The sequence below is a fragment of the Ambystoma mexicanum genome, chromosome 11 (assembly GCF_040938575.1).
Source record: "Ambystoma mexicanum isolate Mex_15411 chromosome 11, UKY_AmexF1_1, whole genome shotgun sequence".
NCBI classification, from domain to species: domain Eukaryota; kingdom Metazoa; phylum Chordata; class Amphibia; order Caudata; family Ambystomatidae; genus Ambystoma; species Ambystoma mexicanum.
The window spans coordinates 1,071,754,474-1,071,773,766 of record NC_090934.1 but is presented as its reverse complement, the minus strand read 5'-3'; positions in this window follow the sequence as shown (position 1 = coordinate 1,071,773,766).

The following is a 19,293-nucleotide window of genomic DNA, read 5'->3' as shown; positions in this document are numbered from 1 at the left end:
GAGAGGAGCACCAGTAGCGAAAGAAGATTATCCAAAACTATTTTTGGAAGAACCAAGACACATCAAGGGCTTTGTCCACAAAATATTACTTAAAACCAACGCAGTCCCGGTCAAGCACAGAATAAGACCAGTACCGGCAACTGCAAGAGACACACTCAGAAGCCAATTGGACAGAATGAGGAAAGACGGCACCATTGAAGAAATTGAAGAACCAGAGTGGCTGAGCCCAGTGGTACTCATAAAGAAACAGACTTCACAAGAGCTGAGGGTATGCATTGATCTCCGCAGTCTAAACTTGGAAGTAATCGCAGACAGCTACCCACTGCCGAGTATCAATGAGTTAATCCTCATGATGAAGGAGGCCAAAGTGTTCTCGAAACTGGACATGAGGAAGGCCTACCATCAAATACAACTACACAAGGAGTCCAAGCCACTCACCGCTTTCATCACCCTGTTTGGCACGTATCAATTCACAAAGATACCGTTCGGCTTATCATCCGCAGCCTCGGCGTTTCAACGCATGATGGATACTCTACTGCGTAACGTCAGAAACGTGTCCTACTTCCAGGATGACATCCTTGTATACGCGGCGGTTGAGCAGACGCATGATGTCACATTGAGAACAGTCCTCACCAAAATTCAAGAAGCGGGAGTAAGATTAAGGTATGAAAAATGCATTTTCAAGGCAAAAGAAATTGAGTATTTGGGGTACAGGATATCAGAGCAAGGCATATGTCCCAAGCAAAACTTACTGCAGGCTATAATTAAAGCTGCTGAACCCACCAACAAAGACGACGTGAGGTCATTCCTCGGACTGGCGGAGTATTATGCAAAATTCATCCCCAAATTCTCTGAAACCTCAGCGCCGCTCCGCGAGCTTCTCATAAAAGAGTCAGAGTACACGTGGCAAGAAGCCCAGAGGAAAGCGGTGGAAAGCATCAAAGGACACATAGTAGAAGCACCGTGCTTGCAACCGTCAAACCCAGAGTGGAGCACAGTTATCACTACAGATGCCAGCGCATATGGATTAGGTGCTGTCCTCACCCAGAAAAAGGGTAATATGGAACACGTGGTAGCATTTGCCTCGAAAGCCCTATTGTCAGCTGAACAAAACTATTCCACCATACAGAAGGAGATGTTGGCATGCGCATGGGCTGTGGAACATTTTAGGACATATGTGTGGGGTACAAAGTTCAAGTTAGTCACCGACCACAAACCCCTCATCCACATGCTCAGCCCAGGTGGCACCAAAGTGTCAACGCCCAGATTAGCACGCATAGCAGCAAAACTGCAGGAATACACCTTTGAGGCGCAACACATCTCGGGATGGAAGAATTCGCAGGCGGACTGCACGTCAAGATTGCCAGAAGGCAAGGACAATGCCACCACCTTCTTGCAAGAAGAATGCATTGTAGCATCTATTACAGATCTCATCTACAGGCACCCATGATTCCCACAGAAACCCCAGAGGCGGTGTGGTCAAAAGTGGGCCTGGAATTTATAGGACCATTGGAAGCAATGGCGCCCGAACATTGTTACGGCATAGTGCTGGTCGACTACTTATCGAAGTGGGTCAAGGCCAGCTTGTCCCCAACATCACGACCACCACCGTAATAGAGGTCCTCACTGCCATCTTAGAGGGAAGGGCTCCCCAATGAGTTAGTAACAGACAACGGGGTACAACTAATATCCAGAGACATGGAACTGTTCCTGAAGAAGCACAACATACACCAGAAAAAAGCAGCACTATATCATCCCCAAGCCAATGGGCTCGTAGAGAGGGCCAAAAGGTTCATCAAGGGAGCCATCCAATTAGCGACTGCGTCGGGAATGGATCCCCTCAAAACGACAAAAGAGGCCCTTCGCTGCTCACAGACTAACTCCCAATGGGATCACCCAAATCTCCCCCTTTCGCATGTTGAGAAGGAGGAGAGCAGCCTCCACGCTAGTGCCACCATGGTTGGCCAGAGTAAGAGAAGACGAAGAAGTTGACATGTCGGAAGTGATGTGGAGAATAGAGAACAGCAAGGCACGCATGAAAAGGTGGAGCGACAGAAGAAGGACAAAACAAGGGTCAGACGTAAAAGAAGGAGATTGGATCAAAATACGGCTACCGACCAAGGATCAAATGACGGGCTCAAGGTTCAGCAGACCAGTGAAGGTGATTCATAGAGGAACCAACCACGTCCGCACCGAAGACGGGCGCACATGGAACATGGAGAGAGTAGCCATGTTTGAAAAGAGGCAAGGGAGCGAAAAGACCCTTGAAAGACCCGAAACTGAAGGGGTAATGGACAATGAGAGAGAGAAAGAACGAGAGCCGGAGACAAATAGAAGAGAAGTTGAAGAAAATGAGTTTGAAGTGGATGCACCCACAGTAGAGCGAGAAGATGACCAGAAGCAGGAATCCTATAGTGAGAAAGGTGACCGGCCGCGAAGGGAACACAGAAGACCGGTGAGATACAATGACTATGTCCTGCAATAAACTGTTTTTGCATTATCAGAGGGAGGTGTGTAGAGATATCGCTAGACCGGGAGGTCTCGCGAGATCTCCAACAAAACACGGAAGTGGAGATCCCGCGCTTGGCGCGCGACACAAAAGAGCGCAGAGAACCACGGAGCAACATCAGCTCCTGTGCGCTCTTCCACAGGAGTGGCCACAAAGCCATAAGAGAGACTTAAAAGACTCAGATCAGCTGTACATTAGTTCAGGAGCCCGTTGCCCTGTTGTTAGCATTTCATAAATGGAGCAGATTTACCTTGATGTTACTGCTAAATAAAAAGACATCACCTGCAACAACCCAGCCTCAGATCTATAATTGTAAGAATTATACAACAGTGATGGTGTAATGAGTTGGAGGAACAGAAGGGAGATCTGTCCCTGGGGAGCTCCGGGGTAGCCAAGCATCACAGCAAGCAGAGAGCAATTGGGTGATGTCACAAAGGTTCTGCCTGGGTTTGAATGAAACTTGTATGGACAAATAGAGAGAGACTGAAAAGAGGCAGGTTTCTTTCTCTAATCTACCAGCTGTCTTTGTTTTTGAATAGGAGATGGCCGCTCATGATGAGGAACAGAGCTACGAGTGGGTTTATTAGTGAATAATGAAGACACACGAGTTATGAGTGAGGAGTTGCACCTGTTGTGCTTACACATTAAAAGAAGAAGTCAGCCCGTTGGCTGAGTTACGTTATCCTGGGGACACTCGAGGTCCATGAAGTTCGACTTTGGGCGGTAACGGAAAAGACGGTAATATGCGGAGCCGGGGAGGTTCCGTTTCATGAACAAAAGCTGAAAGCTAGCTTCCCCTCCTCCCTGCCCCCACCGTTGGGACGGATGAGTCCTCTGTGAGAGAGCCGTTGCACAGGAGCCGGCAGGGGAAGACCTGCGATACGTGTCATTACGCGTAAGCGAACAGCTGTTGGGGGGCGTCTGCCATGAGACTGACAGACGAGGCGGAGTTGAAGTTAAGGCCTACCGTCCTATCCAGTGAAGTCGTGGGCAGAGTCAAGTCTACGTGGGAGAGCTGATGGAGTGGAGGGAGGCGCGGCAGAGACAAAGCCAAATCCACATAGTAAGTGAAACGACAGACATAGAGAGAGAGTGAGGGTGAAAATGTCCGTATTATCCAGAGACTGGGCGAGGGATTTTTACTAATAAACGAGGGGTTGAAGAGCTCTAATGGACCTTGATCATACCTTACCCAGAACCCTTTGAGCATATGGCATAAAGCATTGGAATGTAGATTTCCCGAAGGATAAAGGACTGAGAGCCTGTCTGAGAGAAACTGAGCCCACAAATCGAGCTTTCTGGATAGTACATGAGACTTTTGTGTGGAGGAAAGTCAGAGGAACAGAAAAAGCCCAAAAGAGGATAAAGAAGAGGGTTTCTAAGACATTCAGAAGAGAGTTTGTTGCACGTATGGAGAACAATAAGGGGGTTATGGAGTAAAGACTTCATCTCACCTGAGAGAAAGGGAACACCTGAAGGAAACGCAAGACTGTCCTACAGAACTCTGCGGCTGCATAGCTGTTATTTCCTACAGAAGGTTTGTTACAAGCAAAAAATAAATACTTAATATACTTAATAAATAACCGGCTACCTTGTGGTTTGTCCCACCCAGTAAACTCTTACATTTGGTGGCAGCGGTGGGATAAACAAGAACACCATGGAAGAACTGATAAAAACTCTTAGTGATGGGCAACAGTTATTACAACAGGCACTCCAACTGCAAGGTCAGCAGGCACAGGCTGACCAACAAGCCTTCCAGTAAGCCTTACAAGTACATCAAGCCTAGCTAATTGAAGCCACAAGTCTGAGGAGTCATGCACAAGTGCCAGCCTCGGTACTACAGAAGTTCACGACAGGTGAAGATCTGGCACACTTCTTCGTAAACTTCGAGAGGGTCGCCAGGAATTCCCAGTGGCCTGCGGAGAGGTGGTGCCTGTCATGATCTCTGCTTCCAAAAGATCAGGACTTGCCCGACTCCCTTGGAAGCAGACCCATAACCCCGGTTCCGAGTGCCAGCCAGTCCCAATTGGGACCTTTTGGACCCTGTCCTGGCGCCAGTGGCACCAGGCTCATAAAGATGCCCAGTCCCAGCGCTGGAAGCGCCGGGCTCATAATGCTTGGGTGGACTTACCTGCAGCAGACCATGCTGCTTACTTACCTGCCAGTTGAACCCCTGATCCTCTTCTGTTTGGGACTACTTTTCCTGTTGGGTGGGGCAGGAGCCCTAGGTTCAGAACACTGGAACTCTTCTGGAAAGCAGGAACTCTTTTCTTACCTAGGCATGGCTGTGGAAGGAGACACCTAAGCACTACAGGAGGCTATTTAAACCACACCCGATGGATGAATCTTGCTTTGCGTTATTCTGCATTCTCTGCAGCAGAACGCTCATCGTGTCTTCTGCTTCTGATCCTGGGCCTAAGGGAACAAATGCTTACCATCCTGGAATCCAGTCTTCAGCAGCCCCTGTAAAGACAAAGAAAGAACAGGTTAGCACTACGGTCTTCAGTGGCAGCGCATCTCTTACCTGGTCCATCGGCTGTCACCAACGCCTCGCACTGCATTCCGGCATCTGAAAGACAAAGGCCTACCTACTCTTCGCATGCTCCGGAGGTCTTCGCACTGCATTCCGGCATCTGAAAGACAAAAGCTTACCAGCTCTTCGCACGCTCCGGAGGCCTTCGGCGCTGCATCCCGCATCTGAAAGACAAAAGAAGGTGCGTTTAAAGACATTGGGCAACTTTATTACTCACGTGCCATTACTCCTTCCCACGCCGAATCCAGTGGGTATTCCAGCACCCTTCAGCTTCTCTAAAGCTCCGAACTTGTACCTGCAAGATAAAAGGGACAGTTAGTGCGCATCGTGAAGCAGGCTACAAGCGCTTACTTACGTGCTTCCAGGCGCTTCTATTCCTCACGCGGGTTCGATCCTCAACTCTCATCAGCCCGCCATCCACCATCGCCGGAACCCTGCAAAACAAGTGATATCATTACAAAGGACTTTTAAGACATTTGAAGTGCCCAGAACTTACCGTTCGTGCAGTTAATGACGGACAGCAGTCCTCTGAGGTCAAGAGGCCTGCACCCTTATCCAGTGAAGAAACTGGTTACGGCACCCTGCCCCGAGGCAGATGGAGAGCTCGGCGTTCACTTACCTAAGGTGAGGGCGTTAACCTTTGGGGTTCTACAGGAGAAGAGAAAGGGAAGAGGAGAGAGGCACCCAATAACCCCAGTTCATTAATCCCATATTTCCTATCTGCAGACATCTTACTCTTCGAGTCAGACATACAGTGCACAGAGGTCCAGCCCAAAGAGCCAGCCGTGTGTTACACATCACCTTTGAAGATACGGCATTCACCCAATCAAGACCGGCGCCTCTGCGGGAATCAGGTGAGCGTCACAGTGCCATTATATTGCTCCCCTGATGACGGGGGGGATACAGAGTGCTTACCAGGCAGCTAAACCCACAGGAGACACCACTTATGGGACATGAAGCGTGCCGTACTAGAGAGGCTCAGTCAAGACGAGGAGGCGTACAGGATCAAGTTTCGGGAGATCTGGTTGCTGCCAGAGGAAACGCCCCGACAACTGTATTACAGGGTGAGGGAGTTAGGAAATAAATGGTTACAGACAACAACCTCCACTACCCAAGAGATGTCAGTGAAGATAGTATTGGAGCAATTCTTGGAGGCACTACCCCTACTTATACAGCTATGGGTCCGACAACACCATAGAGCCACTTTGGTGGAAGCCGTAAATATCGCCTCTGCCTTTCAGAAGGCGGGACAAGGAAAGCTGCTATCCTACCAAACCACCCAAAAGGGAATGAGTGGCTCCTCCAGTATCGGGGTGAGACCTCCTAGCAGTCAGAAATGGCCAAACACAATGATCTGTAAGCCAGACAGTTAGAATAAAAGGGTTCGCCCCTCCAGCGAAGGATTTCCGACCATGTCAACGACCAGACCCCCAAGCCTCAGCACACAAGGTCTGCAATGTTTTGAATGTGGAGAATGGGGTCATCTGGCTTGCCTCTGTCCAAAGAGAGTCAAGACGGAACCTATGGATGTGGGGATACTAGAAGTAGCTAAGGAGAACAACCAATGCGAGATAACCAGCGGGGTAAAGCCATCATACCCCTATGTGTGTGATGCGGAAGTGGACGGCTGACCTACCAGGGCTCTTATAGACTCGGGGAGCATGCAGAAAGCCGTGAACCTGGAACTGGTAGGTGATATGCCAGAGACGAATGAAAGAATCCCAATTCGTTGTGTGCATGGTGACGTTAAAAGTTACCCAGTCAAGGAGATAAAGTTAAAGCTTGCAGGGGAAAGAAAGGAGGTGAGAGCAGCTGTGATGCCGGTGCTCCTGGAGCCCCTACTGGTTGGGTCGGATGTACCTAATCTGCCACGCATTATGAAGAGAATTGAAAGGGAATGGTTAGAGAGTGCGCCTTTCTTCGACCAAGACATTGTCCCGAGCTCCGACAGACCTAGGAAGAGCCGTTTAGAGAAGCGGAAGGAGAAACGAGAGTGGACTGAAAGAAATATGTGCCCAGCTACAGTAGATTGGAAAATTGATGATCGGGGGGACAGTTTCCACATGGCACAAGAGCTGGATTCCCTCTTGAAACATGCTAGAGCCTCAGTCGGGGAGAACCCCTGTGGGAAAACCCCTTACTTCATTAAAGACCAAGGATTATACTACTGTATTACCACAGGTCAGGGGGGAGAGACCATTCGGCAACTTCTAGTCCCTAGCAAGTATAGCAGAACGGTGTTGGAAGTTGCACATCTGCAAATAAGGGAAGGACATCGTGGAGTCGACAAAACTACTCAAAAGATCCTTGCAAGGTTTTTTTGGCCTGGGATTTAAGGTCAAGTCGCACACTTCTGTCAACAGTGTCCCGAATGCCAAAAAAAGAATAAAGCCTGTGTCCCAAAAGTGCCTCTACAAACCATGCCCCTGATATTGGAACCATTTCATAGGATTGGAATGGACAAAGTCGGTCTGCTAGACCCTACCAGCCGAGGTCATAAGTATTTACTGGTGGTTGTGGACTGTGCAACAAGATATCCAGAAGCTTTTCCCTTGCACACTACTAATGCGCAGCAAATCTGTGATGTCTTAGTCCCTTTTATTGCAAGGGTTGGTATCCCTAAGGAGATCGTAATGGACAGGGGTACTAATTTCATGTCGGCAATATTAAAATAAGTGTGAGAAACTCTCTATATAGAACAAATTAAGACAGCTGTCTACCACCCACAAACGGATGGGTTGGTGGAAAGATACAACCAAACCATCAAACAGATGCTGAGGAAGACGATGATACCTGGAGAACGTAATTGGGATAGGCTGCTGCCATGGATCTTGATGACGTTGAGAAACACACCGCAATCCTCCACTGGCTTCGCTCCGTTCGAACTTTTGTTCGGCAGACCCGTAAGAACCCTTTTGGATATCTTAAAAGAAGGTTGGGAGGAACAACCAAACCCGGAAATAACCCTCACCAAATATTCTATACAATTGAAAGAGAGGGTAGAAAAGCTTCAATCTGTGGCGCAAAGTCACCTCCTACAAGCTCAAGCTAATCAGGAACACTATTATAACCAGAAAACCCGAATGCGTAGCTTCCAAGTAGGTGACCAGGTTCTCGTCCTTCTACGTACCACCAAGAACAAAATGTTAGCTTCCTGGAGAGGACCGTATACCATCGAGGAAGTCCTAGGTCCGGTTTCATATCGGGTTCGTCAACCAGGAAGGAAGGTGCAGCTCCAGACTTACCATGTAAACATGTTAAAGAAGTAGATGGAGCCCTTACCTGCAGTTGCTATGATAAATGTGGAGGAGATGTCCGAAGAATGTATCCCAACCCCGGGGGAGAAAGTGGGAAAAGAAGTCTTGAACATAAATTCCGAATTGAGTCCAAGCCGAAGGAATGAACTTTCTACATTAGTGGATAAGTATGCAGAGATTTTTTCCTTGATTCCCGGAAGAACAACATTAACTTGTCACCATGTGCAAACTCCACCAGGAATTAAGGCGAGGCTCCGTCCATATAGAATCCCGGAGGCAAGCAGTTAATCAAGAAGTACAAGAAATGGTGAGATTGGGAGTAATAGAGCCATCCTATAGTGAGTGGTGTTCCCCTCTGGTCCACGTCCCCAAACCTGATGGGACTTCGAGATTTTGTATGGATTTTAGAAAGCTTAATGAGGTATCAAAATTTGACGCACATCCTATGCCCCATATTGAAGACCTTCTGGAGAAGCTAGTGAAAGCAAAATTCTTGACGACAATAGACCTGACGAAAGGCTACTGGCAAATTCCTTTACATCTAGCAGACAAAGAGAAGACCGCGTTTGCTTCCCCCACTGGCCTGTACCAGTTTACTGTCCTGCCATTCGGGCTTCATGGAGCTCCGGCTACTTTTCACCGATTGATGAACTTTCTAATAAAGGGACATGAGAATTATGTTGGAGCATACCTCGATGACATCATTGTATACAGAAATGTGTGTGGTGAACGCTCACAACCTTCCTTTGTTAGATAACTCTTATGGTTAAAACACTACTAATTTGGAATTTAAAGAAGGGTGCAAAACCGCTGGAAAAGGTGCCTCCGTGGAACGGCACACAACGAAAACAGGGGGTAAGGACCAAGGCCGTTAAGCCAGCAGTGCGGGCTGCACTCCCAAACACCACTCATGGTGTATAGATTCAATGTGGTTCAAAGCACAAAATAATTAACTTCTGTCAGTTTTCTGCAAAAAATGATAGTTTAATACTTGATTTTCGTCATCAATTTAAGTAATTGTACATCTTAGAAAAAGCAGATGTGCAGGGCGAGCTCAAACAATTGGCCAATGCATTTCAGAACACTGTTCCTTCGTCAGGGCCAGCTCATTCACAAACTAATCAGATTCGAGTGCTAAAAATTGAGCAAACAAATCTGTTGGATAACCCACAATATGTCAGCAACATTAATTAATTGAACATACAGTAATTATAAAGCAAATCCACAGGGATCATAACATAGCAAGAAAATAAAGTCATCAATGTATACATCATCATCATCATGATTTAGGAGTTTTTCAAGTATGCCGGGTGTGGATACATTATGCCCAAAGTGGCCATATGGATGCACATGTTCAATGACAATAACCGCAATGAACAACACGATTTCAACACATACCAGGAGAAAGGTTACATGTAATAAAGAGTCCATACATGTCATGAACCATAAGATTACCAACGGATACCAATAGTAAAAAAGTAAAAATAATGTAAAAAATACATACGTGAAATCCCATTTTATATGCGTGATGATAAACCGTGGAATTACAGCAAAGAAGGAAGAAAAGAAAAAGGTAGAAAAATGACCACCAAAATGCCATATATCGTTTTATCTAATAGGCATTAAGTAATGACGTGACTATTTCAACACTGACCTTGTCAAAGATACAGCATGGACTTGAATTTCACACCAACACTTCCAAAGTAAACGTGCTTGACTGGCGTTTCTATGCGTGTGCCGGCGTTTTACTTTGCGTGCAGACTCTTGCCTGGAAGAGACATGCAACGCGATTAGCAGTGTGTCAGAGTTACCATTTAACTAAAGACGCATGGACGCCTACGAGCATAGTCGCTCATAAGAGCCATGCAGCGCGGCACCCGGCGTGTCATTATTTCATCTTATAACAAAGGCTCTGAAGCTGACATGTAGCGCGAGATGCGCCGTGTCAGAGTTCCATTCCATTAGAAGGGTTCAGATGCCTACGAGCACCATAACGCTCAATCTTGCTTCTTACCTGACAGTAGAAAGGAGGCGAGCCATGCGAAGACGCCACTAGGACGCGTTCGCGGTAGCCATAGTGCTACAGTCAGAATTGGTAGGAAAATCTAGATCATTTAGAAGCCATTCTTCAAACTTTGAAAAATGCAGGGTTACACATTAATCCGAAGAAGAACCACCTAGCGAACTACCATACCAAATACCTTGGTTACTTTGTGGGACAAGGATCTATAAAGCCTCAGCAGGAAAAACTGGAGGCGATTCAGCACTTGCAATTTCCAGCTAATGCTAGACAAGTGAGGGTGTTTCCAGGTTTCGTGGGATACTATAGGCGGTTTATTCCACATTTTTCAACAATTGCCGCTCCGTTGACGGATTTGTTGAAGGCATCAGCTCCCCACCAGAGGAATTGGAGGTCTGAAAAAACAGAAAAAGCTTTTAGTTTACTCAAGTATGCCCTTTCGGACGAGGCAGTGTTGCAATGTCCTGATTTTGGGATGCCCTTTTTCTTACATACTGATGCTGTGGTTCTGGATTGGGGGCTGTTTTATTCCAGAATAAAGGAGAAATAGAAAGACCAATTTTGTTTATCAGCCCTAAACTTTTGCCTCATGAAATGGGGTATGCTACTATTGAGAAGGAATGTCTGGCGGTAAAATGGGCAATAGAAGCCCTAAGATACTATTTATTAGGGAGGCAATTCACGTTAGTTACGGAACTTGCTCCCTTGGTATGGCTCTCCAGAAATAAAGATACAAACCCCATAGTTTTTAGGTGGTTTTTGTCCTTACAACCATATTCATTTCAAACTGTCCATCGCCCTGGACGTGGGATGGCACAAGCTGACTTTTTATCCAGGATGCGTGCTCTTCCCGAAAGTAAGAGCTCAGGAGGAGGGGTCTGTAATGAGTTGGAGGAACAGAATGGAGATTTGTCCCTGGGGAGCTCTGGGGTAGCCAAGCCTCACAGCAAGCAGAGAGCAATTGGGTGATGTCACAAAGGTTCTGCCTGGGTTTGAATGATACTTGTATGGACCAATAGAGAGAGACTGAAAAGAGGCAGGTTTCTTTCTCTAATCTACCGGCTGCCTCTGTTTTTGAATAGGAGATGGCCGCTCATGATGAGGAACAGAGCTACGAGTGGGCTTATTAGTGAATAATGAAGACACAAGAGTTATGAGTGAGGAGGTGCACCGGTTGTGCTTACACGTTAAAAGAAAAAGTCAGCCCGTTGGCTGAGTTACGTTATCCTGGGGAGACTGGAGGTCCATGAAGTTAGAGTTTGGGCTGTAACGGAAGAGACAGTAATATGCAGAGCCGGGGAGGTTCCGTTTCATAGACAGAAGCTGAAAGATAGCTTCCCCTCCTCCCGGCCCCCACCGTTGTGAGGGAGGAGTTCACTGTTAGAGAGCCGTTGCACAGGAGCCGGCAGGGGAAGACCTGCGATACACGTTGTTACACGTAAGCGAACAGCTGTTGGGGGGCGCCTGCCAAGAAACTGACACACGAGGCAGAGTTGGCGTTAAGGCCTACCGTCCTATCCAGTGAAGTCGTGGGTGGAGCCAAGTCTACGTGGGAGAGCTGACGGAGCGGAGGAAGGCGCGGCAGAGACGAAGCCAAATCCATGTAGTAAGTGAAACAACAGACGAAGAGAGAGAGAGGGTGAAAACGTCCGTATTATCCAGAGCCTGGGTGAGGGATTTTTACTAATAAACGAGGGGTTGAAGAGCTCTAATGGACCTTGATCATACCTTACCCAGAACCCTTTGAGCATATGGCATAAAGCATTAGAGTGTAGATTTCTCGAAGTATAAAGGACTGAGAGCCTGTCGGAGAGAAACTGAGCCCACAAATCGAGCGTCTGGATAGTACATGAGACTTTTGTGTGGAGGAAAGTCAGAGGAACAGAGAAAGCCCAAAAAAGGATAAAGAAGAGGGTTTCTAAGACATTCAGAAGAGAGTTTGTTGCACGTATGGAGAACTATAAGCGGGTTATGGAGTAAAGACTTCATCTCACCCGAGAGAAAGGGAACGCCTGAAGGAAACGCAAGACTGTCCTACAGAACTCTGCGGCTGCATAGCTGTTATTTCCTACAGAAAGTTTGTTACAAGCAAAAAATAAATACTTAAGAAGAAATAACCGGCTACCTTGTGGTTTGTGCCACCCAGTAAACTCTTACAGATGGATAAAAGATTTTAAATGAATCATAACCACTAGCCTTGATCTGGGCAACATTACATTCCACACATTGGTGGCAGGACCTAGACTGGTATGCCACTGGATGGTCCCCTTCTGCAAGGGAAAGTAATGACTAAAAAATGATACCATGGAATGCTACTCAGAGCAATGAGCGGTGACGATTACTTCCAAGCACAAAGGCCTCCCAAATTGAAGCAGCTGTGCTGTACAAAACCCAGCTACATTACACTGGATTGTGTTTTGATTGTATAATAATTTCCCCTCCAGAATTACAATTTCATATATCAACCCTTATTTCGCACATATCCTCGACAAGGCAAACCTGCCGAATAGATACTTTGAATTCAATTTGTAAGGTACATTAGTGGGTTGATGCACCTGCTGCGGCGATCTGTGTGCAAGCTGCGGGGTCACAATGTGGTTTCCTGGTCAATCATTTAATCCTTCTGAGGCTGATACAATGAGTAACATCACGGTGGCTTATGCCCTCCCTGTTTGGGAAGGGTCGTGCAAGCAGCACACAGAGCTGTTAGCGGGCTTAACATTCCGCAAGGTACTTTACCAATCCCCCAGCAAGCAAAAGTGGGAGAAGCAGGCGGCATCCATGCACCCACATGTCCTGGATGGTGGCAGAGAGAGTACAACAAGTAAAGCAAATTGTGTAAGGTGGCAAGCCTAAATATGAAGCAAACAGTCCTCATGCCTAAAATTAGTTTCTTCTCCTCCACCGCTCCACTCACAAACGGTGCAGGGAATGGAACTCCATGGGCTGATGGTGCCAGTGCTAAGATGACACTGGGCTGGCGAGCTCCTTACACATTCAAGGCCCACTAAACCCTGTTGCCAGCCAAACCTTGTAGTAACCAGTGGGTCCATATGCAGGCAGAGTGGTAACATTCCCTGGGTCAGACAAACATATACCCCCCCCACCCAGGTAGCACACAAAGGCATTGGGTGAGTGTTGGCAATAAAAGGCCATGAGATTTTATTGCACACTTATGGTCATAACAAAACATAATCATAATTACAGTAACCATAATATGCTGTACTTTTGGGCATCGGGTTCTGAGGTTACCCCCTCTGGCCCGTGCCGCCTACTTGTCCCACGACAGTGTGTGATCGCCGTGCGGTGACCTGTTTTCTTTCTCTTGCTTCTCGCCCTTTTCCTAGGGTGGGAGGGTTCTGGGAAAAAGAAGAGACTGCGTTTGCAGAGAACTCTGTCGTTTGGGTCCCCGTGCAGGGACCCAAACTGGATCGCTTGGGTCCCCGTGCAGGGACCACAAGCTGATTCTGGCTGTCGGTGCAGCGTAACTCCTTATATTAGACCCAGGGCTGCCCCTGGATCTTTGTTGTGCCTGTGTGGTGAGCTGGGTGCTGCCCCACCGCCGGCTGATGCTGATGGAGATAATGCACCATGTGGGGCCTGCACTACTCTGTTACAGCCCCCCTTCTTGATGCTGGTGCTTAGCACCCCTTGGGGGGGAAGGGCGAGGTGTTGTTTCCCACCTCGCCCTTCCTTCTTCTCTTCGCGTGCCGGAGGCGACGGTGTGTCGCTTGTAGTGTCCTGGCGGAGAGGGAGGAGCACCACCCATCCTTTTGTTGGGCTGTTGCTTGTCACTCCCCTACCGGCTGCCATGAGGCACAGGTTACCCAGCCTCGCCTGGTGCCTGCGGTGTTGCCCATAAACAGTTGACCCATATGCAGGCAGAGTGGTAACATTACCTGGGTCAGACAAACATATACCTTCCACCCCCCCAGGTAGCACACAAAGGCATTGGGTGAGTGTTGGCAATAAAGGGGCGTGAGATTTTATTGCACACATATGGTCATAACAAAACATAATCATAATTCCAGTAACCATAATATGCTGTACTTTTGGGCATCGGGTCCCGAGGTTACCCCCTCTGGTCCGTGGTGCCACGACCTGGATGGGTTACCGGCTGTCCAGATTCCCCCAAAAGTTGTTGCTCATCTCTTCCCCTAGCTGAACTTTCTGTTCATACTAGTTGGGGCTCGCTCCTTTACTGTGCCTGGTCCTGGACCCTATGAGGGTTTTGTCATTACATGATCTGAACCAATAACCCCAGTTTGTTTAAGAAAATGGTATAAACCTTGTCTACCCCTTGGGTAGGGTGGCTCCTGCTCTGACCGCTTCCGGTCTTATTGGTTCTGAGTCTCCTTCTATTTCATCTGCCTCTTGCAGTACTTACATATGGCCCCGCTCAGGGGCTATGTATTTTTAGCTCGCCCAACTCTTTTCCTATGAAAAATGGGCTACCTCCCCCAGGGGAACCGGGGTGTGGAAGCCTGTTGGGAAATCTCCTGGGTTTCCCATGTGACAGTCCACCCCTGTTTTCCACTGCTAATTCTTTTTTTTCTTTTTCAACCCCTTTTCAGGTTCAGTGCTACTTGTAGCTCTGTGGCCCCGGCACTCGGGCGTTTGCCTGTTATATTGTGTTGTGTGGTGTTTTTTCCACACTGCTTATTTTTTGCAGAACCTGTTTTCAGGTTCAGAGCTACTTCCAGCTCTCGGGCCGACCCTCAGGCGTTGGCCTGTTATATTGTGCTGTGTGGTGTTTTTACTCCACTGCTTTCTATTTTGTAGAACCCGTTTTCAGGTTCATTGCTACTTGCTGCTCTCTGGCCCCGGCCCTCGGGCGTTGGCCTCTTGTTTGCTTTATTTTTTACTCATATTTTCTCTGAGTATTTTAGCTGCCTTGTGGGCTGTGTCGCCCTATTCTCTAGTATCCTATGTACTATCTGCATGACCTGTGATTACTCCTTCACAAGTGTGTGTTTTAACTCTGCGTGGTGGCACTACGAACCCTCAGGCATTTGAAAGCTGCTTATTGCCCCCGTGTGTGGTGCTCATTTATCGACCTTGGAAGGATGAAAGACTGAGTTTGGCCCTGCCGGAATTCGAAAATGTGTCTGCAGGCTCTGCACGGATGTCACAGCAGGTGCTCCAATCACTGTGTAATGTGACCAGCCAATGTGGTGTGTTGGTGGGGTGCTCATAAAGCCCATCTTTGTGCTTAAACCTACACCTTGTTCCTTTTGGTGTCTGTTCACCCCCTTAGTTTTCCCCCTCTTTTCTGTTCTGTACAGATTGGCGGGGTGGTGTCTATGCTTAGAGGTATCTTCGCCCTTTCTGTTACTTTGGCTGCCCCTTGTGGCAAGCCTGTTTTTTTTTAATTATGGCCCCGGTCTTGCTCGTTTGTCCTGCTTTCTTGTGTCGATGCTGCCTCTAGCCCCGTCAACTGGGTACTCTCGTATCTAGGACTCTGTTTTATCAGCTACCAGGAAACCATGAGTCTGTGTCTTCCTTGGGTGGCTCAAACCTGTTCTGCCCTTGCTGTGGTCTGTAGCGCTCTGAAGCTGGAGAAACTGGTCACCCTTCTGTGTACTACCTGCGGCGTGCTGCGAGAAATCCCACTGCCTGGAACGCTTCTCATTTGGTGACCCCTTTACTTCATGGTTGTTCCAATCTTTCCGCTCTCACTTTGGTATGTGTGTTGCTGGTGCGAGCACCTTGGCCAGTTACTGGGTCCTGGCCCTGCTCAATGTTTATTTAGTTTATGTCCAAAGGTGACCTGCTCATGCGTGGGTGTTTTATCTAGGCTTGGGCTGTGGATTGATGTCTGGTCCTACTTGGCTGAGCTCTGTGACTTGCTGGCCTGCCCCTTGTGTTTGATGACCGCTCTAAGTTTTATATAATGTTTGCATTTATATATAGCGCTGTGAAACCTCCGGTATCTGGGCGCTGTTTTTTATTAGTATGGTGTGTGGTGCTCATTTCTCAACCTTGAATAAGGTGAAAAGGCTGAGTTTGGACCCGCTGGGGTTTGGACCTGTGTCAGTAGGCTCTGTGCTGATGTCAAAAATAGCGCCCGATTCGCTGTGCTAATGGGCTGGCTCTAAATTTCCGTGCGGGTTTACAATATGAGATAGATAAAAACTTTGATCTTGTAAAGATGTTGGGCTGTGTTTGGTCCTGCCCGGACCGGAACAGCAGGTGTAATAACGAACCCGTCTGCTTGCTGTGCTACCTGACTGTTTGGTTGTCTGTCCTTTCTTAGTTGTTTGTTTTCAGCTCTCAGGATGATTTTTGGGACTAGCTTTGGGTTTTCTCTGCCTGAATGTGCGCTCCTTTGGGCCCCTGGCTGGCTTTGGGACTGTCAGCAATTTGGGAAATCGTGTGTCTTCTGGTGTCCCCCCTTGGGTGATTCTTACCTGCCTTGTCCTTGGTGTTCTTTGGCGCCGTCTCCCTTTCTTCACATGACTCCTTACCGCTGGCACCCAATGTCACGACTGTCTCTGTGCTCCTTTGGTGATTGGCGATGCCCCGTTCCGTGCCTGTGGTCCGATTCTGCTGCACTCCTTCAGCAGTGTTGTTGCAACTGGGTCGCCAGAGTACGGGTTCTCCTTAGTTGTGAGATACTGTTCCAAACCCGTGTACAGGGTTCTGTTGTTTATTCTGTGTACACAGAAATATTTGGCCAGCTCCGTTCGGATAGCTGCTTGAGTTGGAGATCCCTTTTTTTCAGGTTCTTCTTTTATTAGCCTTCCATTCTGGCTGTTAGAAATGTGTGCATCTGTACCCCGTAGTCACTTTTTGTAAGCATTTAAATGCGTACATTGTAGTGGTGCTGCTCTTTGTCCCTTTATTAGCCTTCTGTTTCTGGCTGATAGAAAGTTTGCGCCTCTGCTCCCCTTAATTACATTGTGGAAGCATTAAAATGCGTACATTGTGGTCGTGCTGCTGCTTTGTCCATTTCAAAGCCTCTGCGTGCTGATCAAGTGCTTGTGCCAGCTGTGCTGACTGCTTGGTGTTTTAAAGAAACGTGCTGCTGGACCGCTGGCACTTTCTCCTTTGTTTTTGGAAATGTATTTGTTGCTTGTAGCTCTCTTCAGTGGGCTGTTTTCTGACTTGATTGTGCCCTGTGCATGGGGTACTGTGTTGCTTCTTAGGGTTGCAATTTGCTCCTCAATTATGGGAGAAATTGGAATTTGGGTTTCTGAGGCTTGGATTTTGGTGCCCGTGGCTTTCTCCTGGGTGCCGTAATTTATTTTCGTTCTGTGTCCCGTGGCAGTGTACTGCTATATTGTCCCCGTGATCAGGGCACTGCTGTGTTGTGCCCCATGGACAAGGTACTGCTATGTTGCACTCTACTTCAGGGTACTGTTTTCAGTATAACTTGTCTGGTCCATTTTTCCCTAGAGTTTGTACACATATATATGTCTTTTTGTGATGAAGATAGCTGGTAGATATATGTTTATCCCTTGCGCTGATCGCCTAAATAATGTGAAAACTTGTGTGATTTGCTATTTGAGCGCTTTAAAATCGCTGCACCCTGCTTAGTGGGGCGAGTATAGCTCGCTGACCTTGTTTGAAATTACAAATTTAAATTCGTTTTGGCCACTCACAGAAACCTTTCACTATGCCTGTGCTGTATTACGTGTTATTGCGATTTTGGAAAGGAGGAACGCTTGGCCTTTTCCCCTTACAGTGGGAAATGCTCCTGAATAATCATAAAGCATGTCCTGCTTGCTTCCTTCATGAGATGCAGTAAATATGCTATCACGTGAAAACTGCTAGGGTGCGTGACGCATGCCCGTGATGTTTCCATTATTTTGAGCGATTTGTACAGGCATTTATTTGAGATTACGTCCTTTCTCCTCCTTTCCCAGTGCTTTCTCTTAACCAACGTCAACACAATCTGTAACCTGTTTTGCATAGATAATTGTTTGTGAATTTGTTTTGAAAAAACTTTATTCCGTGACGCTCCGTGCCGCCATGCTTCCAAAATGCTTTTGTAAGCACGTTGCGAAACTCACTGTCTGGTTATTCTTTGCGGGGCTTTCTATATGGTGTTCTAAGTGTGCAGTGTCCTGACCGCGTCGCGCTTTGGGCTTTTTTTCATTTGTTCACTGACTCTTAATTGTTATATAAATGCAAAGAAATTTCTCTTTAGCACCTTCTTTGTTCCTCATTTTGCGTGTCCGAAAACTCTTGGGTAGGGTGAGAGAGGCTGCACGTGTTTTTCTTTGAACAATCAACTGTTTTAGAACGGTTTTCACAGGATTAGTTTTCAGAATTTTCCTCCGCTCTCCCCATTTTCCCGGGGTTTCTCAATTTCATTAAAAAAAGTACTGCAAAGCTTTTCCAATGAAATGCTCTGCGTCGTTTTAAGAACCAATGTGTTTTGCCTGGTAACCCTGGCCGGGTTGTCTGTATGCTGTGGTAGTGCGCTCGCTGTAAACCTCTGCCCCTTCTTCTGCCAAAACCTTAGTAGCCTGCCGGCGGCAGCGGCTCAGGATCGGCCGGGCTCGAGCCGATCCCTTGACGGGCACTGACTTCCCTTTCTTTAGGGCTCTAGGCCAACAACCTACTGGTCAGTGCCCCTGAGTGACCTGCTGGTAGTAACCAGTGTTAGCTGGTAGTAACCAGAAGTTTGTCAGTCTTTGCCGGTGGCAATAGGATGAGATAGTTCACCCGTAACCTGACTGTAATAATTATGTGTTTGGGACCGTCCCAAGTTTATTGTCTTGCTCCAAATAAACTGTGACCTTGTACTTTCCAAAAAAGAACCTTACAAAGTTGTCTGTGTCATTTCTTCTTGTGCGTGTTACACTGGCCAAAGGAGGTGGCGTTGTCCAAGGGGGATCTCCCCGCTAAGCCCTGTGTTGCTGAGGGGTTTTCCGGACCCGCGCGCCTTCTTCCCTTTGGTTCCCCGTCCCTCTCCTGTTGTGCAGCCCTTTTTCCGCAGCTCTGCTGATAACATCTCCTCCATAAG